The sequence below is a fragment of the Heliangelus exortis genome, chromosome 3 (assembly GCF_036169615.1).
Source record: "Heliangelus exortis chromosome 3, bHelExo1.hap1, whole genome shotgun sequence".
Lineage (NCBI taxonomy): Eukaryota > Metazoa > Chordata > Aves > Apodiformes > Trochilidae > Heliangelus > Heliangelus exortis.
Genome location: NC_092424.1, coordinates 1,962,975 through 1,985,270, shown reverse-complemented (window position 1 = coordinate 1,985,270; position 22,296 = coordinate 1,962,975). Strand labels below are relative to the sequence as shown.

The following is a 22,296-nucleotide window of genomic DNA, read 5'->3' as shown; positions in this document are numbered from 1 at the left end:
TTTTTTCCTTGAGCAAAAGCTTCTCCCTTAATGGCAACAGGCCTTTTTTTTTTTATTTGTGACTGCTGATGGACTCAGTAGGTAGAATAAGTTGAGGATTCTCTCATCCCTCTGTCTTGTAGAGCCTGAAAGACAGAGTGAACTGTGCTGAAGATGAGCATAACAAAAAAACCCCACCAAAACCACAAAAAAAAAAGAAAACAAGCAAAAAAAAAAAACCTCCAAAGAAACCAAGAAACAACTACAAAACATTTTTTTAAACCCCAAACTTAGTTTTACAGTATATTTATTAAAAGAGCCCCCCTCAAGGAGGGAAGAAGAGGCAGAAAAAGTCATCTAGAAGAGCTGGGTTGGCATCACCTATTGCACAGTGTCCTTGGTGTCTGAGGAATAAGTGAAACAGAAGTGTCCAAAGAAAAGAGATCCTAAACTGAATTTTTTGTCCTTCACCTGCAGTTTCACAGAGCTTGGGGTTGGTTGAACCTGAGGGATTTAACCAAGGGCAGTCTGAAGCCAAGAGTGATAGTTCTTTAACTAAACTGCTGAGCACAGTGTGCTTTCCATGAATGCCAGTCGCAGGCTTGAGATCTTTTAAACAAGATATTGGAGCTTCTGGGAGAGCTTTAAAATCCACCCTGGAAAGGCAGGGGAGGAGTAAGTGAGGCTGCATGGACAGCACAACCCTGCCATCTCCCGGTGCAAAGCCAAACAGCATCGCTCCTGGGCTGGGAATTTAGAAAACTGCGCCCAGTAACCTGCAATTTGGTCTTTTGCTGCTTTTCTTGTTGGGGTAACTCTTGGTAGCCACAAGGCCAGGGTGTCCCTGCCAAACACCTGTGTGGGTGTGAGCTCCTTTTCATAGATTCCTAGGATGTCACCTTGAAAGGGACCCCAAGGCCCATCTGGCTCAACCCTTCTCATGTTATTGTTTCTCTGAGATGTCCCAAAACCCCCTGGAGCTGAGACTTGAAGCTTTCCAGAGTGGGGGAATCCTCCCCTTCCCCTGGGAGACCATTCCAAGGTCTGACTGTCCTCATGGGGAAACTTTTTCCTCCTGTGTCCAATGGGAATCTCCCCAGGAGCACCTTGTGCCCATTCCCCTTGTCTTGTCCATGGCACTCCCTGTCCATGGGGAGTCTCCAGCTGCTCAAAATATCCCCTTTAAGAACTGGGACATGGCCATAAGGTCTCCCCTTTTGGGAAGGGTGCAGATCACACAATCCCATGTCACAGCTGGAACTGAGGAGACCAATGCCTCCAGAAATACAGCAGTGGGGAAAATTGACTTCTTGTTGTCTAAAGAAAAAAAAAAAGTGTCTGTCAACTATCAGCCAGCCTCTGAAAAATAGTCCTGAAGAGCAAAATCATCCACCCCCTGTCAAATCTGGTCACCTCCATTCAGTTAAAATGCCTGCAAAGGTCTGGTAGGAGGGAAGGAAGCTCAAGCTGGCTTCTTGATTTATTTGCAAGGTTTTAATATTCACTGACCACCCAGCCCAGCACAGATGTTTGATTTCTCTGTCAGACAGATCTGGCCCCAGGTATTACCCCCCAAACACACACATTTGAACTTCATCCCTGCCATGAATACCAGGGTGAAGAAAGCCTCAGTAAGACTGCATCAGAATTCAAGTCTTGATTACAGGAATGTCAGAACTCCTGTGTGGTTGCACTAATTCCAGGATTTCAGGCTCAGAGGGATCAGAGTCCTCTGTCTGCTAAAGACCCCCTGCATGAGCTCTGATGTGCAACTGTGACCATGCAAAGATTTCCAAAGTCAAGCACTTCAGGAGATCCAACAGAAGGTTTTGAGCTGCAAACCCCCTGGAAGGATTCCAGCTCTATTTGTTGTCTCACCACAAACAAAAATAAAAGATTGGCTGAGTGGTTATCTCAGCTTGCAGTTGGAGTTTTAGCTGGGGGATCAGGGTTTTCCACAGCCCCCCCTGTGCCCAGTTATTATTGAGAACCCCCATAAACCTTCTGCTGAGCCTCACTGATTGCTCCACAGCAGCTGAAATGTTGGTTTATGTATTTATATCAATTTTTCATTTTAAAAATACATATATCTATTTTATTGTTCCATTTTTCCATGTAACACAGCATTCATTGGGCCTGTTTACTCTCTTTTTGGTAAAAAAAGAGCTTTTAACTCTTCTTCACTGCTCATCACCCCAGGAGGTTGAGGAGGACTTTGCCCTCATAACTAGAGGGGAAATTGATTCCTGGTGGCAACAGGATCACAGCAAATCACAGAATAATTTGGGTTGGAAGGGACCTCTGAAGTCATCTACACCAACCCCCCCGTGGTACAGACACACAGCACTGCTTAGACCACAGGCAGAAAGAGTTTGTTTCAAAAAAAAAAAAACAAAACACCAGGTGTGAAGATCTGATATCAATTTGCTCACTTTTGAATGTGCTGTTTTCCTTTTGCAACCCAGCTTCTTGGTACCAGCCCAGCAGATGATTTTCCCCCAAATGCCAGTGAGAGGGGTGGGTGCCTCTTCCTGAGGATGTAAGATCCCAGCCAAGGGTCACTGAGATCCCAGGACATCACCAGAACTGTTTTTCAGCCACAAACCACTTGTAATTTCCCTCAGCTGTAAAAGTCCAAACCCCAAAATGCTTCAGGATGCTGAGGGCACCAGGGCTGTCTCCCTGGACAGATGTCCTGCTGGAATGGGAGCCCTCTCATGAGATTAAAAAAAAACCCACCACACAGCCACAAGATGGAGATTAAGATTCAAAAAGCAGCACCTTGGGCTGTGGTTTGCTTTCATTTACAACCTTAAAGTGCTACAGCAGTTTTTAAAAAGAGTTTAAAAAGCACAGGCTAAGAACAGAAAGCATGTGCTGCCCCATTTTTTGGGGGGATATATATCACTTTACACCTCAGGGTACCTCAATGCCAGCATCTCCAGGGAGTTAACATCTGTGATAAGCCTGCAGTGCACAATATTCAGCTGGTATTTAACTGTCCTCACAGCAAAGTCTTTCCAGGAGGAAGAAATGACTCTCTGTGCCCAGGGAAGGCAGGGGACAGAGTGGTGAGGTTCTTGAAAAGAGCAGAGGTACCTGCAGGAACACTGAGCCAGAGATTAATGCCTCCCTTCAGCTGCTTTTACCTAAAAGCTCACAGCATTTTACAAACTGTTGGCCAAAAGGGATTTTGAAACACCAAGATGTCAAAACACCCAGGAGATGTGTATCAGGGCTGTTCCCTACTACCTTGCTGATAGGCAGTGCCTCCAAAAACGTTTTTTTGGTATTTCATGCCATTTGAATGTTTATTCTTCACTTTCAGTTGTTGACGTGCAAAGATTATTTTACAATTTAATTTTTCCATCTGCACATAGATGGGAAAAAAAAAAATTCAAAGTTTCTGAATGACTTGGAGATGTAATTGTATTTCAGATCTGGGCTCCTAGGTGCTACGTTTTAAATGTGTGGTTTAAAACCTCCTGAAGTACCACAAGTTATACAGTACAGGAGGTGGTGGAACACAGGCAAGTGATAACTCCTAGCTCTGCAAAAACATGCAACCCGTGGAGTTTTAAACACATCAGAGTGAAAAGAATTTGAAATGGAAAACCCAGAGCATTTCTCCCAAAGCAATGCACTGTGACCAGAACATTTGTTACCATTTTTAAGCAAAATCCCAGCAAATCCTGATGGGAAATGAGAATGCAAACTACAAATGCCCAGTAGTCTTAGCTCCTGGTGTTGTGAGCTGCCTTTTCAACACCATGATTTTGCTTTTTATTTCAAAGCCACTTTGTTACACAACCTAAGTCCCTTCTAGTTTGATAAAGACAAAAATAAGCTTGAAAAGGATGCAAAAATATTTGTTAGCTTTCCATTATTTTTCTTTCTAAGAGCTGGCTGGATTGAAGTTGTTCATTTTCAGCATTTGGATTTTACTTTAGCACAGCCAGTAAGCTGCAAATCACCTCTTTGGGGAGTTTTACTGCTGACTTGGCAGCTGAAGGTTTCTAAGCCAAACAGAGCAGTTGTGTGGTGTAAAATGCCAGGACCCTTCCAGTAGCACTTTGGCCAGCTGAGGAAGGCCACTCTGCAGCTATTATTACTACCTCACCTTCCCAAATCTCTTGCTAAAAGCTTCTTTGCTGTTCCAAAGGATGCCTCTTGCCCCTCTGGATGGTTGAGGGAGACACACAGAGAGCCCTAAGGAAAGCCCAGCAGCTGGGAAGCTGTTGGCTAACACAAAGTACATAACATCTGAAGCCCAGGGTTTTCCAAGAGCTGTCTCTGCAATCCCAGAGATGGACCTTGCTGTCAGCACAGAGGCCACCATCAGACAAAGTGGCCAATTTGCCTCGGGGTAAAGAGTTTAGAAACTCCCTGAGCTGCAGCACCGGGAGAGGCAGTGGCAAGTGATAATAAAATGATAATAAAGCTCTTGTCAAGCCTCAGTTCAACTAAAGACAAGCTCCCCTTGTTGCTGGTCTCCCCAACTTCAAACAGGCACTTAGCTGCTTGAGGAGAGCCCTGGGAAGAGGTGGGAGCTGGGGCCAGCAGAGGTCACAGCTGAACCTCTGTTTCCCAACATGAAAATAAAGGCCTCCTTGTACCTAGGAGAGACTCAGCTCAGGCCTGGAAAAGGGCTGTGGTATAAATAGATCTTTGAGGCAAAAAAAAAAAAGATGTCCTGGTGCAGCAGAGTGTAATAGCACCTGATATTTGATCTTCCTCAGTTGAAATGCCTCTTACCTACAGGGCATTTCTCCACTTCTGCTTCCACTTCTGCTTCCAGATTTCTGCTTGGGCTTTGAGCAAGCTCTCCTGCACAAAGCTGCTGTGTCCAAGTTGTGGCAAAGTCCTTTATTTCATGACACAATGTCAGAGTTGGCTGCTTTGCTTAAATGTTCAGACTGTTATCTTAATGCCCTGGAGGGTCAGTTAAGTAAATATCCAGCAATATCATTAGTTTAACAAAAAGACCAAACCAAAACCAAACAGTGAAAAACTAAAGAACTGTTAGAATAAAAACACCTGAAAGTGCAGATGTATAACTGCTGGGATGAGAGGCTGCTGGATGTCTTCCAGAAAGCTTTTAGAGACAGGAAAAATTTAGCTTGATCTCCTGCTAGCATGAAATGGTCTTGTGTACTTTGAAGAGGTTTGGGGTTTTGTTTTTTTTTTTATGCTCCTTATCACATTTTTCCTTCTTGTCTGAGCAAATATGACAGTGAAAACAAGAGTGCTGGCAAGAAGCCTCAGGATTAACTTCAGAGGAACCAGTTCAGCAGAAGAGAGGGACATCAGCTGCAGGCACATCCTTCCTTTGCTTCTCAGTCTCAGAACCAACCCTACCCAAATCCAGGCTGGCACCAGCCACCTGTCTTCCTCTCCTCCCTGTTTTCTTCTTTAGGACTTGGAGAAGGCTTCAAATCAATAAGCACCTCCCTTTGTAAAGCAAGTGGGGATGGTGCTGGCATCTTCTGTCCCAGCTGCTCCCCTGACTTGTGTGCAATGGTTGGAAGTCACTGCTTGTCCCTGCTGCCATTTGCTGCCATTTCTGGCACAGGAAAAGCCTCTGCTGCATGTCTGGGAAGTCACCCAGAGACAGGAGTGAAACCATCCTGTCCTTTAGGAGAGGGAAATGAAACATCCTGAGGAACACATGCTGGTCTCCACTGGGGAGGTAGCTATGCCAACATCTGCCTTGTGGAACCAGCAACCTCAGGGAGAAAAGTTCTCCAGCCTTCTCTCTGTCTTCTCAGCTGCTGAGTTGTTGACAACCTGTGAAGCAGATGTGATCTGTAGGTGTCTTCTTTGTAAAGTCTTAGTTAGAAACATCCCTGTTTCCTGAGTAATGAGGTTGAGAATCCTCAAGGAAGATCTAGTCAGGACCTGCTATTTTAAGTCAGTTTCATCCTCCACTTTTCATGCTTTAAAAATAATCACACTCCTCTTCCAGTGACTTCTTCATCCTTTCACTCAGCAGCATCCTCAGGAGCTCTCCCCAGTCACACATCAAAGGAGGAGAACAAGTGGGTTTGTTTGGCTCCAAGGGAAAACAACAGCTGAGCTCTGCTCTGTGATCCATCAGGGATCCCACGGGATCAAGGGAAGTGGCTACAAGAGGTCTGGGGAAATGTGATCCTGCTGGCACTGTGCACTCCCTGCTCTGACCCATGGCCTTTCATCTGCTCCCTCCCTGCCCTCCTGACTTTCTCCCTCCTCATTTCCCAGTCACAAAGGATATTTCAGCTTCTAGTCCAAATGTTGCTGGGGGAGAAGTTTGTGAGCCCGAGTTTTGCCTTCCCAGCTATCAAAACAACTCTTGCTCCAGGTAGTCTGGTTCCCTCCAGCGAGCTGATTCAGAGCAGCCTTTTGGAAGAAAAACAAAAAGGCTTTGCCAGGTATGATTTGTTTTGTTAAATTCTCTGAACCCAGGTGAAATCCTGACTACTGAACCAGTTCAGCCCCTGGGAGTGCCCAAGGCAGACTGGGAATCTCTGCAAACAGACAAACTGGAACAGGCTTTTTCCATCCTCTTGGTGTTTCCTTCCAGCCCTGGGCATGTCCATCTGGTGGATGTGAGGGGTTAGGCACAGAGTGTAAGATCAGGAGCTTAACACACAGCAAAACAGCTCTATGGTCTCCATTCAGCCCATGCAGATCCTTTTGGCTTCCATGAGCTGTGTACAAACATCTGTCCCCAGCTCCCAGCAGGAAAATAAGGAATTAGTAACTCCTCAGCTCTGTCTGCACCTGAAGGCATTTCAAATTCCAGGGTAGGACCAGGGGTTGGCAAGGTGGGAGGCAAAACTCCTTCTGCCTTTGCATTTTCCTAGCATTTTCTGCTGCCCTCTTGCAAAGTAGGTCTGGAAAAGGCTTCACCAGACAGAGAACAGAACTTCTGCTGAGTGTGTCCTTGGAGCAGGGATAACCACCCACACTCAGCTGCCACTTCTGCCCATCCTTCACGTGGCAACAGGACCCTGAGAAATTAGTCTCTAGGTCTAATTCTTCCTTTTTTCCCTAAAAAAGCCAGCTGGAGGAGCTGACTCAGAGCCAAAGCTTCATTCTAAGCAAAGATCTGCAAACAGAGGATGATTCCATCTCCCTTCTGCAGAAGCCTTGATAAATCTGCCCTGCTGCATGCAAAGGTTGTGGAGTCTCCATCTCTGGAGTCATTCACACCCCCCCTGGATGTGTTCCTGGGTGACCTGCACTGGGTGGTCCTGCTCTGGCAGGGGGGTTGGACTGGGTGATCCCTGGAGGTCCCTTCCAACCCCTGGCACTCTGGGTTTGGTGTGTGTGAGTCCAAGAAAAGGATCTGAAGAAGTGATGTGGGTGACTGCTGGGAACTGAGAACACTGGGGATCAGCACTTCACAGCTTCTCAGTGCTCTGCTCAGTCACAGGTGGAAGTTCCTCACTGTAGCCAGCTCACTGACATTGGAAAACTGGCACTGAAAGAACTTAAATGTGTTTGCATTAATAAGTCAAATAACAGAGAAGCTGATTAGCAAAACCACAGCACTTAAACTCCAGAGTTTGAGGGTTTTTTCTGTTTTAGTGTGACACTGCTATGTAAACACATGGACCAGTGTGTCTCACTGGATTAAATCAACAACCTCAACCATTTACCCCATTTTATTTTTATCTCAATACAAATATTGCTTCTTCCATTTTTCTCCACCAAAACCTGCTCACCTTATCCCTCCTTTTTGTTTAATGTCTCTAGGTCTAATTCTTCCTTTTTTCCCTAAGCCCTCATTTTTCTTTCTCATCTTAGAAATATCACTGTGAAGTGTTCAAGCTTTAGAAATATTTGCTTCAAAGGTCTGCATGGCTCACAACACAGAAATCTCAATTGAGCAACATGACTCCTTATATCTGAACACCAATAAAATTCATATTCTTCATCCCCACGTGTCCTGTTTGCCCTGGACACACCAATGCCTCAGGTGGCAGAAAGCACACCAGGAGTATTTTACAATTAGTATTGATCCGTTTTTTAAATCCCTCACCCACTCCAGCACCCAGAGTGAGGTTCTCAAAAGAACAACGTGCTCCAACAAATCAAGCCCCAAATCCACTCCTTGAACTTCCTTGCTGAAATTCCTCATCCCCATGCTAATTTCCAAAATTTTGGCTGCAAGACCAAGTTCTCCATTCAGCTCTCAACAGCCACCATGGGATGGAGGTGGCAACAGATGTCCAAGCACTCCCTACACCTTGCAGAACACCACCAGGGACAGCCCAACACACAACCCATCACTGGTGACATTGATCCCACAATGAGGCTGCAAGAGCTGTGGCAACTTTCTGCCACAAGATTGACTTCTGTTTCCTACTTGCAAGTTCTATGGACTCTGAACACACCATTTTGGCAGGACTGTGTTTCTGTTGCTGACATTTAGCAAACTATCCTTACAGAACCCAAGTGATGCAGCTTTTCTTTCCATGCCCACCCACCCAGCTACCCACAGCCCAGCACACTCACAGCTTGGCCACAGCTACATGTTGGATTCTGAGCAGCATCTACAATGATACTGCAGTCCCCAGCCTGGAGGAAAAACACTGTGGTCTAGTCTGGAAGGATGGAGAAATATGCAGAATCCCTCCACACAGGCTGGCTTCAAATTTAGGAGAAGAATGTGGGCTTAGAGGTGAAACTGGCCACAACTCCCAAACACCAGATGGTAATTAATTAGTCCCTGCCACTAAGAGAGTGGGTATGTGTTCCCTCTGTCTTGGTAAAACTGTATTAAGGTTTGGGCTTTTACCCATCTAAGCAGCTGGGGTTTATTTTAGTAATCAGATCTTTAATGAAAATATTTCTACAAGCCAAGCTGTGAGATGTGGAGCAAGTCTCAGGGTTGGAAAATGCAGTGGGTGGCAATTCCACTCAGGCTGGGTTTTATGGTTTCAGAATGCTGACACAGGGAGGTTCAGATCATCAGAAAATTGGCCAGGAAAACATATTCCCCTTGCCCACTCATGGTGGCTGCTCAGTGCACGTGTGTGTGTACATGTGTATGGTTACATGGGTATAACATGGGTATAACATGGGTATAACAGTTGTGTGCAAATATTTCTCAGAAATTCTGATTAGAGCTGCTAGAAACAGCAGCAATAACTTAAAAAGTGATTGTGTGGGGGCAGCTGAAGGCACAGGAGCAGCCACTGTCAACATCTGTGTGAAGCTGTGGGAATCTGGACTCAGAGTAGCACTTGGACTTTTATTTTTATTTGGTTTCAGTAAAAGTGCTCTGTGGAAAGGCCACGGTATGAAAGTGGCATTTAAAAGATATCAGCTCCTAAAATTTGCAGTCAGAAAGAAGTGAAGGCAGGGTCAGGTCCCCTCAAGAGGCTTCCATAAATCCAACATTGGTTCAAAGTCTGAGACAGCCCAAGCAGAGCCATGGCCTTAACTGATTGAACACAAACCACTTCACTTTTAGAAGCTTTTTTCCAGCAAATGTTAAAAGATTTGGGGTTAGAATTCTCAGCTTAGCTGAGGACAGAGCTCAAAGCAGCCAAGAGCAGGGACTGCTGCACACATGCACGAGGCCAGCAATTAAACACAAAGCCCAGGAGACCCACCTTGCAGAGCTTTGTGCTGCCTAGGAAGATGAAATGATGAGAGAGATCAGTGCCAGTGCTCAGATCTTCCATCTGGGGATACATTCTAAAAAAAAAAAAAAAAAAAATAAAAGGGAGAGGATGTGCCAATTAGTGACAGCAGAGAAACCCATGGCCCACAATGCTCTCCCTGTGCTGTGCTAAGTCTTACACCATGCAGGAGGAGGTTTAAATGGTGTCTGGGAGAGCTGTGTGTGTTTGTCTGAGTGTTTTTGCTGAACAACAACCCAGCACTGTGGAACCAATTTGACAAAAATCAGCCCCTGGTGTTGTGTATGTTCAGTAGAGGCAAAGGAATCAAACCCCCCAGCTCTAGGCAAATTAATTTTATTCAGGTTTGAAATATTGCTGCCTGAGGGGCATTCACAACTGATTTTCCAGAGCATTCTGAAAAGCAATGAGAGGGTCACCTGTAACCACCCAGGGTCTGGCCCTGTGAGAGGTGAGGTTGGAATTACTTTGGCTGAGAAGAGGATTGGGAAATGCCCTGGAGCTCTTCCCCAGGTGGATTGATGTCTACATCTTAAATAAGGACAGAAGTGAGGGGATTATTCAAAGCAGGATACTTAAAATACACTGACACAGTTTAGGAAGGGCTCTGGTTCATTAGGACTATGAAACACCTAATTTATGGGTGAGGATCTTCCTTCTGGCTCACAAAAATCCCCTTGGAGCTGGAAGGTAGAAAGGCAGCTGTGTCGTGCTGCAGGGTGAGTGGGGAGCTGCCACAGCTGAAAGAAATTCAGCAACCAAAAAGGGGAGAACCTGGAGAAATCTTTCATCCAGACACACGCGTTTTTTCTTAAGGTAGAAACCAAACTCAGGGGGTATTTCTGCCTGCTCGTACCGAAAATACACTTCCAGGAGGCGTCAGCTTTGGGGATGGTTTTGCCCATCACCTCTCATGGTGGAAGAGAGCAGAGAAAAAAAAAAAACTTTGGTGGAACCCAAGGTGGAGAAGCCAGCCCAAGCCAGGAGGTGGCACTGTGGCTCTGCGGGAGGGACACAAACACCCAAAAAAAAGTGCTTGGCATGAGATGGGCAGCTCACCCAGAGGTGCTCAGGGACACCAGCATAAAATGATATCAAACGCCTGATGATTTATTTCTTTTCTTTCTTTTCTTCTTTCTTTTTTTTTTCCTTTTTTCATTCTTTTTTTCTTTTTTTTTTTCTCCAGCAGAGGTAAAAATCCAAAAATGTGAAGTGAAAAATTTTCACTCTTTAGGAGCTTTAGTTTTTTTCCCCTATTTGTGGCAAATCCAGCAGGGCAGTGATGTAGCCAGCACCAGGTCAAAACCAAGAGGAGGTCCAGGGTGCTGCTGTTACCTGCTGGGTAGGAGCCACCAAGATGAAACCAGGCAGTGAAACCTGCAGGTGACTCTCCATGACCATTTTCTCCTTGTAGCCTGTGACCTGCTGTTCAGAAACAGACACTGTTCTCCTCCAGCCTCTGGAGGATTTTCTCCAAGTCTTATTTTCTGCACACTACTCAAGAATTCCCTGACTCACTGAGTCAGGATTTTCCTGATATGTAACTCCTCCTGAGGACATGTCTTTCAGTGAACTCCCACTGCAAAAAGATGGGTTTCACAACCCTGGGATGCCCACTCAACTCACTTCATGTTTTGGTGGTTTATCTTCAAGCTGCTTTCCTCCTGCAGGGCAGGGTCTGGCTGTCCCTTCTAGTAACACATCCAGCTTGCTTCTGGGTCTTCTCCATCAGGAGATGGCTTGAAATTCTTGATAATCTGGACTTTTTCCAGGATTCTGACTAGGAGACACCACTGTGTTACTCATATTTTGTCACCATTGTCCCTGGTTCCTTCCTATCTTCCATGATCTGTGTTCCACAGAGGCTCCTGCCTTTGGTTTTGCTTCCCTGGGCTGTTAGCCAGGAGGACTGTAACCTTCTCATGGGGCTGCAGACTCTGTTCTTCAGCTCCTCTGCTCACATTTATTGTTGGTTTCTTGACTCCTGTGTCCTCTGGGATCTCATTCCTTCCAGGCCTCCTTTCACCCATCCCATGCCCTATAAATCTGTACCTGGATCAGAGGCTGAGCTGTGGGTCTACATCCTATTTTACCTTCCCACTTGTTCATCAACCTATGGCTTCAAATTCTCCCAAGTTTGAAGCTCCATGGCCTCCATGAGCACTCCCTCCTACAGACAATCTCTCCTCACTTTGCCTTTTTATTTCCAATGAAAGCAAACTTTTTTCTCATCCTATTCCTGAAACACACTGTAGCCACTTCATTTCAGAAAAAAACCAAACAAACCCCCCCCAAAAAACCCCAACAAAACCCACGAGAAGGATTTGACTCCAAAACTGGATGGCAAGTCAACAGCTTGCACTGTACATTTGCAGTGTAAGGCTCTGGTGTTGGCTGAATGGAAATCTGGAGTAAGAAAGCTGAGGTCATTGCTTAACTACTGTAATTCAGGGAAGGTTTTGATTCACTGCTTCCAACTTTCAGCTGAACAATGCAAAATTCCCTGAGGTCACAGCCTTAGGAAACTGAGCCCCCCCTTATTTAATTGGCTCCCTAAGATGGTGCCACACAAGATTCAGCTTGTCAGCAGACTCAGTGTGCCCAAGCTTCACATGCCTCAGCACATTTCTTCATGGCAATATTGCAGTTTTGCTGGATTCATACAGCTCTCAAGATGTACATACAGCTCTAAATGCCCTTTTATGCCTGAAAAAATAATTGCAGGTGGGGTTTATAATTGCTAGGACAAGTTGCAACTTTTACACATCAAACTACCCGACTGGCTCTGCAAAGCCAGCACCAGGAGAAGCTCCTCCTGTGCTCTGCAAGAGCATTGTTAGCAAGTCAAGCACTCAAAAAAGGAAAAATGAAAACAAAAGCAACCCAGCCATACCTAGACAAGCTTCTTTCTGAATGCCACATGGACTTTGAGATGACTTAATCATGGAACAACATAACCCAGTATCACTGCTGGGCCTGCTTTTTCATCAGAATTCTGTGGCTTTTTGTTTCCCTAAGGACTATGAAATTGAACTTGGATGTAATTTGGACCATAGGAGAAGTTGTCCTTTAATTGTGTTCTTATGGTTTACTGTGGGCAGGAGGGAAAATGAGTGCTAAATGAAGTGGAGAGCAAACCAGAGCCAGCCAAAGGCCTGTCATACAAAGCAAGAGAAGTCCAACCAGCATAAAATGTTCTATAAGCTCTTGGGTTTTACCCCATTTCAAGTTAGGACAGGGCTCAGAGTGATGTTTTATACTTCTGCATCATTCTCCTTATCAGGAAGCCCTTAACATGATGAAATAAAGTTAGGAAAACTGGGGGAGGAAAAGCAGAACCCATCTTTTCCCCCCCCCCACCCCTTTTTTTTTTTTTTTTAATTCTTTACACTATTCCAAGTGACTCTCAGGTGTGACCCAGAGCACACACTTAAAATGCAGGTGATGAACCTGCACAAAGGACCCCCCAGTGCAGAAAGGTGAAAGAAAGGTGGCCAAGCAAAGCACAGAGAGAAAAAGACAGATAAGCACCCAGCTGGAAAACCAGGCACTCTCTGGCTATTTTACTAGCTCAATTTAAGTAAAACAATATCAGCTCAAATGTCAGCTTGCCAAAAAGAGAAAGCTTTCTGGAGCAGGATCACCCTTTTAGCCTGTGTTTACAGAGTCCCAGGGTTAAGAGGCACTTGGTTCATAGTTCCTGGGAGCTACCAGAGCACTGAAAAATAAACATAAATAATGTGATGAAGAGACATCTTCAGAAGTCTGCCTCTCATTGTGTAGAACCCCACATGATGCACACTTCCCTCTGGGATTAATATTTCCATTCAGTCCCAGCCTCTGCATGTGCCCTCCCCAACAGAGGATTTCTTTAAAATTTCCTCCAAGGCAAACCCAGCAGCAGCCCCAGCTGCCTGGCCAAACACCAGCAGCACCTCTTTGGCTCCTGTGTCCCCAGTCAGGGGAGCTGTGACAGCCAGGACAGCTCAGAAAGGAAAAGGGCAAGGATCTGCCCTGGTAGTCCTGACCCCTGGGCCAGCCTAAGTCATAGAAACATCACCACAGAATCACAGAATGGGTTGGGTTGGAAGGGACCTTAAAGCTCCTCCAGTCCCAACCCCACGGGCAGGGACACCTCCCCCAGCCCAGGGTTCTCCCAGCCCCATCCAACCTGGGCTGAGACCCTGCCAGGGATGGGGCAGCCACAGCTTCTCTGGGAAACCTGGCACAGGGGCTCAGCACACTCAGAGCGAAGAATTTCTTTCTGATGTGTAACATAAATCTCCCTTCTTTCAGCTTAAAACCATTCCCCCTTGTCCTATCACTCTATGCTCTTGTAAAAAGTCCCTCCCCAGCTTTCCTGGAGCCCCTTCAGGTACTCTCAGGCTGCTATGAGGTCTCCTTGGAGCCTTCTCTTCTCCAGGTTGAACAGCCCCAACTTTCTCATCCTGTCCTCACAGGAGAGGTGCTCCAGCCCTCTGCTCATCTGAGCCTGAAACAACACAGTTGTTGTGCCTCCCAGGGGCAAAGATGACTTTACCTGGGGCTGTTGATAGCACCTCTGCTTTAGTGCTGCCCTTCTCCTCTGTGCTCTCCCTCCTTTTCAACTCTTTAAACAGATTATGGGGTGAAAGCCAATCCTGCAGGAAACAGTTTCAGCAATTTGCTAGTACAGGTACATAGAGAGTGTCTGAACAAGCCAGGCTGCAGATGAAGTGCTCAGCAGTACCTCAGAGAAGACCCAGAGGAGCCCATGAGAGAACTCAGCATGCAGACATTCTGCCTTCTAAACCCAACCTCTGGCTGAAAAATTGGCATCTCCTGCTCCCAAACATTCCTTACCAATAACTACACCCTGGGCAGGCTTATCAGCCAGGATCAACCCCTCCATTCTCACACAGGTTTTAATGGAACCAGCTGGCAGCTTACCTCTAAGTGAAGGCCATTTCAAAAGGGGTTAGCAAAGGGCTGAGCTTCCCCCTGCACTGAACCAGCATCCAGAACAAACTTCTCTGACCAGAGGAACTGTTTGCCTGGGGGGCTGTTGTTTCACATGTCAGTCAGTTAGCTCTGTTCTTAAGAACATCCCTGTTGTTTCAGAGTTAGTTTGGGTGAGGGTGCAGAGCAGGCAGGCACCAAACCCCAACCTGCTTTGGTTTCCTTGAAAGAAAAGGCTTTGGTTTGAAAGGCCAGACCTAATCTTTAACTCCAGGAATGTCCAAGTGTGATACAGCTGGTGGCTGTGCCTGTTGGCTGAAGCAGGAGTGGTCCTGACAGCTGGCTAATGACTCTTTGAACAGGGTTGTCCAGGTACAATTAGTTTAATTGACTGACTTTAGCCCATGTGGTTTGCCAGGCAGATGAATGCACTGGGCTATTTGCTGTCTTATCACTTGGTTGAGTGAGGCTATAAAATAAAAGGAGACTGTGATGAATGGATGACTTGAACCATCTTTACAGCTGAGGAGAGTGGTCCAGCACTGGCCACTCCTTCAGTAAATCTCTGCAGATGCTCATATCCTCTTTTGAAGAGCACTCTCTGCACCTACACAATGTGTTGCCACTGGTTATCACAAAACAAACAGATTTATTATCTGACTTGTCCCATTCCCATGCTGCTGCATCTTCTTAAGGTACTTAGCATGCTTCTACTTGCTAAACGAAATGGGTGAAGAGCAGTAAAATGATGATAAAAAGCAAATAACTAGTAACCCATTTATTTATTTGTGATCATCTTTTGAGGTCCCTTCCAACCCCTGACACTCTGTGAGTCTGTGACCCTTCTCTGCAGAAGGCAGACCACGTGTATTCATAAGTGGTCTCTCAAATGCACTTAAAGAAGGATCAGAAATAATCTGCCTGCATTAACAGCTTCCAAAATGTTACTACAGCAACCTACAATAAATTAGGGTGTCAAATAGGACAGTTTGGAAGGAAACTAAGAGGAACATCACATCCTGTATAAATATCAGGTTGATTTCTATCAACAGTGTTTAGATACTATCAAAAATTAAATTCCACAGTGAAACAAAAGGAAAAAAGGAAAAAAACCCAACCCAAACCAACCAAACAAACAAACAAAAGCCTCCCAAAAACAGTGGAAATTTTGAGGCTACAGCCTTTAAGCCCCATCTTCAGCTGGGCTCACCTCCCACTACCTTGAGCAAAGCTGCATTCACCCATATGCCTGGAGGAACCTCTGTGCCCTTGGGAAAAGGTCACTTCCAGCAGCAGTATAATTCTATCCCTCTGCAAACCTCCAACAGCTGGATGTCACCACGGGTTCTGATCAGTCTTACCCAACCATTCCTCAAAAAAAAAAAAAAAAAAAAAAAAAAGAAGCAGGGCCCTTGTTGATCTGGGAAGAATTAACATGTCTATGATAATCTCTGTATTTTCCAGTCTTTTCCAGTTTCTCTCTCTGAACAGCCTCCCTGGACCAGTTTCACTCAAGGGAGTGAAAAGAAATAACTTCTTTTCTCTTGCAGTCTTCCTCTCTCAGAACTTCAAGAGCCTGGAGAGTAATTATCAACCTACAATGTTCTTTGACCATTGTTAATCAATTTTGGCAACCATTCTGGTGTGCAGTACCAAGGCTGTTATTTTCCTTATCAGTCCCATAAGGATTTAGACCAGGATGCATACACAAAGGAGCAGGGAAAAAGGAGGTGGAGCTGGGAGCTGGGTGGACTCCTGAGGAGAGGGTTGTTCAAACACCATTTGGGAAGGGATTAGCAAGACCAGCTCCTGGAGAGGGAGAGCCACAAAAATGACATGCATTTCAGGTTTTGAAAAAGATTTCTTCACAGCTTCTCCTCCACCTCTCCCGTGCAACCTACTGTAGAGTTTGCAGCTCTAATCTGGTGCATGGCTGTCCTCCAAGTCTCTCAATTGTGATCTGGCTCTGTAAAACAGAGGATGCCATTGTTCCTCACACGTTGCTGCAAACATTCTTCCTTGCCCCAGCATATAGAAATATAAATCAGCTAGAGATAAGCAGTGCTTGAAACAGCAGTTGGACAGCAATGACAGCCCTATCTCACTTACCAGAATAAAGTGTCAGAGTAGACTGAGAATTATGAAACTACAGGAGGAATAAACCCCAAAGCCTGGAGAACTTCTAAAACAACAGAATCCAGACGTGGAAGCAGAAGGGGCTCAGTTTGTGAGGCTCAGGCTCACTACATGGTGCATCCATCCTCAGCAGGGTTGTAGGGAAAAGTGACAGTTTGTGCAGAAAATGTACTAACACTTCTAAGTGCTGTCACATATTTCATGTGCCTTGTCAAAATTATTTATCAAAACAAGAAAAAAAAAAAGATTAAGAGGAGAACAAGCAAAAATGGTAAATGGAAGAGCAATAAGGATTAAGAGATAGTAAAGGATTCCCAAAGGAGCCATTCATCACAAAGCAGACAAATCCAAGTGAAAACTATTCTGCCCCACACTGTTCATTAGCTTTTATAAGCCAAGGCCTCTTAGTCCCAGTTATTCCCACCAGCATCACCAGTTTCTGGGCAGACCTTCCCAGACCACATGGCACGGGCAGAGAATTGCCAAGACTTTGTTATTTGGCTGAATTCTTCTAAAGAAGAGCAATGAAGGGTAAAAATGGAGCATAAGAGAGCAGAACTGGCTGGGTGTTGCTGCAGTCCCACAGCACAGAGGGTATCTGCTCACCAGTGGGTGCCCAACAAGTATCCACCCAAGCTGTGCACAACACATTCCTGCAGTCCTTTTTCCAGCCCCAAGGCCTCAGTCCTGCAGATATGTTCCAAATAGGAAGTGAGGAAGAGGAAGGTGTCCTCACCATATGAAGGACACAGATCTGCTGGAATGAGTCCAGAGGAGGACCACAAAGATGATCCAGGGGCTGGAGCATCTCTGCCATGGGGAGAGGCTGAGGAGCTGGGATTGTTCAGCCTGGAGAAGAGAAGACTCCAGGGGGACCTTAGAGCTGCCTCCCAATTCCTGAAGGGAACCTCCAGGAAGGCTGCAGAGGGACTTTTCCTAAGGGTGTCCAGTGGCAGGAGAGGGGGAAATGGTTTGAAACTGCAGAAGAAGAGGTTTAGATGGGATGTTAGGAAGAAGTTCTTCAGGAGGAGGGTGCTGAGACTCTGGAACAGATTGCTCAGAGAAGCTGTGGCTGTCCCCTCCCTGGAGGTGTTCAAGGCCAGGTTGGATGAGGCTTGGAGCAACCTGGGCTGGATGAGAGGTGATGGAGGAGCTTGAAGGAGATGAGTTCTGAGGTCCCTTCCAACCTCAGCCATGCTCTGATGATTCTGTCTATAAAACACCCTTTAACCAGTAGGCCATCAGCTGTGTTGTCATTTCCATAGCTGCATGGAGCAGTGATGCTGGGAGTTCTGCTGGTTGTTGAGGCTTTTACTGCAGACCTGCCAATATGAACAGCTTAAGATGCAACCAAAAACTCTTTTAGTTTCTGTGCAAATGTGGTGTAAGTTGCCAGCTAGAAAGCTGTGCAGAGGTGACCCACCATACTGTTCTCCTGTGCCAAGAAGGGATCAGATCTCAAGACCAGGGATTCCTGCTCATCCACTTAGACATTTGTTAGGAATGGATGCAACCTCTGTATTCACCCTGCCCTTTGAGGGCCCCACAAAATGGGGCACAAGAGCAAAACAGATCACTGCCTACTGGGAACCAGCAGAACAGGAAGATACACAGAGCCAGAACTCTCCCAGTTTGGACTGACACATTCCTAGCTGGCAAAATGTGCTCTCCAAGGTGTAATTCTGAGTGCTTCTTAGGGATTGGTAGACACACTGAAGCATATCTAAGTTAGACTCCTACAAGCAGGAATTTTTCAAGTACTGAAGCCAGCTGGTGGTTGGAGAGAGCATCCCTACTCTCCATAATGCTCTGCTTTCTCAGCCAAGGTTGTATCCAGTTAAAAACTTTTGAGGTTTAGCAGGGAATGACTATTAGCAATAACTAATTGCACCCTCCCTTCTGCTTGCAGAAGTCCACTCAGAGCAATCATTTAACATTTCAGTGAGAGCTTATCTCCTTCACCAGTGCCAGTTAATCATGACTTATGAATAAGATGTCTGTTTGCAAATAAAAGATAAATTAAAAAAACCCCAAAAAGCCCAACAACCCAAGCTGGTCTGGCAACAAGCCTGTAATTATTCAGAGCTTGGTGTGGGTGTGGTGAGTGAGTGAGTGAGGCATACTCCCTCTATTTATTTAACAAATAAATATACCCCTAGCACATTTGGCCACCAACTTGCAGTGATAATCAAGTTTGTTAGTGAACTATCTCATCTTGCCTAAGGAAGGGCAAAAAAAGAGATCAAGCACACTTGAACCATGCTGCCTTTGCATGTTGTTGCTCCAAAACTTTTGAGCTCCAGCTCTTTATAGTTTTGGGAGAAAAAATAAAAAATCCACACCATTCTGCATGCAGTGTAATCTTTGAACAAATTCGTTGTTTTTAGGGCTGAGTGAGCTGTTTTCAGACCCAGGCAGATGGAATTCAGGAGCCCTTTGTGTGGTAGCCACACAGCACTGGAAGGCACAGCACATGGGGTTTGCTGTTGCAACAAAATGCAGCTTGTTTGCTTTGGATTTCTGGAGGCCAATAGCAACTCTTTCCCACAAATTTTTCAGGATTTCTCTTTCAACACACTTCCTTTTAGTCATTCAGCTTCATTCAGCAGCAGTTGTGGAGGCGGGAAGTAAAGCTTTAAGGCTCCTGGACAAACCTCCTCCATAAGCAGTCAGTGCTGGTTTTGTTAAGGCATAAAAAATATTAGTAAAATATAATTAACTACACTAAGAAATAGAAAAGACCTGGCTGTGTTGTTTTACCAAGCCAGCCATGCCATGATGTGCTCACACAGTCACTGCAAATGTATGTGCCGTGTAGGCAAGTTGGATAAAAATGGAATTATTCCTGCATGGAATAAAGCAGCCTTCCTGCAGTGATGATTATTACCAGGCAGGGGAGTTAGAGGCATGAGTGCAAGCTTCAGTTCAGCTGTTATTCTGTGCTCTCATCTGGTGCTGTGGTTCATCAAACTCTGAACCCATTAAATTTGTTATATATTTGATATTTGATCACAGCTACTGAAGAGAGAACAGTTCTTTGGAGTGTGTGAGGAGAAGAGTGGTGGGCAAGTAACCAGTACCACAATCTTATGACACCCACATCGTGGCAAAAACTCCTCCTGAGCCCCAAAATAGAAATGTTGCAAACCTTTCACATATTTGTAAAAGAGAACTAGGTGGCTTTGAACCATGAATCAACTAAAGCCCTCCTGCAAGCCAGCATCAGTGACACCTGAAGTAGTTCTCTCATGGACAGCTTTACATCAATCCTGAGGAAAAATAACCACTGAGCACGTGATGTCCCTTTTTTTAGGATATTTTTGAGAAGTCTGTTGAAACATTTCAAAAGTTGTACCTCTTGAGTCTTACCCATATTTCAGCTGAAGCCTACAGCAAGGCACACAGTGCCTGCAGTGGGACTTACACCTCTGATCCACAGTCTTTGTCAGATAAAGCTCTTGGGTAGTTCAAGATGCAACCACCTGTAGATGTTTCCCTGCCCCACTCCTGTGGTCACATCTAGAGACCAATGTCCACTTCATCCCAGAGCCCTGATTCACAGTCTCTGTCAGATAAGGTGACACAAGCTGTCAGTGACTGTTCCAAACCTCTCAGAGATCAGTGTTCCCACAGAAGCAGAGCTGGCAGGACAGGTAGCCTGTCCTCTGCTGAACTGCCCAGTGCACAGCTCAGAAAATTAATTTAACACATTAGTTCAGCCAGTTGTTATCAAAAGAGATAGCAGTGCCAGCTGAGGAACAGGCACAGCACCTTGCCACTGCCCTGGAGGGAGGGATGCTCCCTGGCAAGAGTGGGAGCAGGCAGCTGGAGCTGGGAACAGCTTCATCGGGTGCCATTGCTGATGGGAATGGGGAATTTGGGCTCCCAAGGTCAGGTTCAGCCCAAATCTGACAGAACGAAGTGGTGGCTCTCTGGGACTGCAGCTTGTTTCTCTTGTCTCAGCTTCTCCACTGTTTCTCTATACATTTGCTACTGGAATGGGAAAGGTAACACCAACTAATCCAACACAGACATGACTTAAGCAAGATTGGTTTGTGTATATATAAACTGGGGAGTATATTCTGTATCACAATTAATCCCAGGAAAATCTTTGGACAATATCTCTTTCCTTTCTTTGTTTTATTTTGTATGTGTGTGTGTCTACAAAAGTATATACCTATGTTTTGCCCTTAAAGGCTGACAGATTGTAGCCTCAGATTGCTGATAACTCCATCCATGCCAGCATGCTAACACCATCAGAGGCTCTTCCATCCTAACCTTCAGCTGTTTATAATATTGTTGGAAATATATAGCTACAAAATCACCCTGGAGACACCCATTTTTGCCTAGCCAGGTTCAGTTTGAATTTTAACCCAGAACACATCTTCATCTCTGCTTTTGAGAGCTGATTTCAAATAAGGACTTTAGCTCCCTAACTAACTACTCTATTTTAAGTGTTTCCAAGGCATCCCTGAGTGTGAGAAAGATGCTCAAAGTATTTAAAGACAAGATTCATGATACCTAAGATGGCTATGCTTTCCCTGTTCTCTTGCAGCAATGTGCCGGTTTGGAGTTTTATTACACTTCTTTATTCCTTATTATCTTCTTCCTTCCCCCCACCAGCTGAAACAGATACACAGCACAAACAGCAAAGGCAATGCACACAGTGTTTGGGATTTTTATCTCCTCTTGTCTGTCTGCCAGTTATTTAAACATAGAAGAGTGTTTGCAGTGCTTGTGAGAGCTATGTTTGTTGCAATACTCACCCTGGCAGAGCCCAGTTGTCCACCATCCATTGCCAAGGCTGGAGCACAGCTGCAAGATGGTCTGAGCTGACCTCACCCCTGCATCACTGATCCTTCAAACAAATGTTCTTGGTGAGAACAGGGCTGCTGGCCCAGGAGCCCAGGAGGGTTAAGTGACTCCAAACCTTCCTTCTGCTGAGTTCTTCACTTTTTTTTGGTTTTTTCCCCCGGAGATATTGCAGGTAGTACAGGTGCATTTGAGAGGCGCGGAGATAAAAATACAAATAAGATAAACCAGCTGAACAATGACGTCCTGACTGGAAAACAACTGGCTATTGTTTCAGCCTCCTCCTCCTCTGCTTTCTTATCTCGTGTGAAAAATACCTGTGGTTCCCAGAGCACATTTCAAACACGAAGGACAGAGCAAGGCCAGGTCCAGAGCATGGACTCGTGCTTAGCAAAGCTGCCTCTGCCAAGGGTGTGAGGAACTTGGCCAGGAGCACCTACCTGGGCACAGCTACACCACCAAACCTGCACTTTCTCACCCAAATTTTAATCAGAGAGGCCCTGATGAAAGTGTATTAAAACTTTAAAGAGCTGCTCTCAGGAATGGGCTTAGAAAGGCTGCTCAGTGTCTGTCAGTGCCACCAGAGCAGGTCTTGTCCCATCAAGGTGCTGTAAAACACCCCCAGGAAAGCCAAGAGCTTGGGCACAGGGGAGAAGGTGGAATAGAAACAACATCAATTAATCCTTCTGGTTGGAAAAGATCTTTAAGATGGAGTCCAACCATCAACCTAACTGCTGTGTCCAGTGCTAAACCACGTCCCTCAGCACATCTCCACACCTTCTGAGAACCTCCAGGG

General features: G+C 45.5%; 1 long non-coding RNA gene across 1 annotated transcript; it reads right to left on the bottom strand.

Moving 5' to 3' along the window:
- Positions 1-22,012, bottom strand: LOC139795480 (uncharacterized). The gene is made up of 3 exons (XR_011725504.1): positions 21,455-22,012; positions 9,585-9,669; positions 1-125 (listed from the first exon to the last, which is right to left on the bottom strand). It is a non-coding gene; the product is annotated as an uncharacterized lncRNA (long non-coding RNA).
- Between the last annotated feature and the right edge of the window lie 284 nt (positions 22,013-22,296).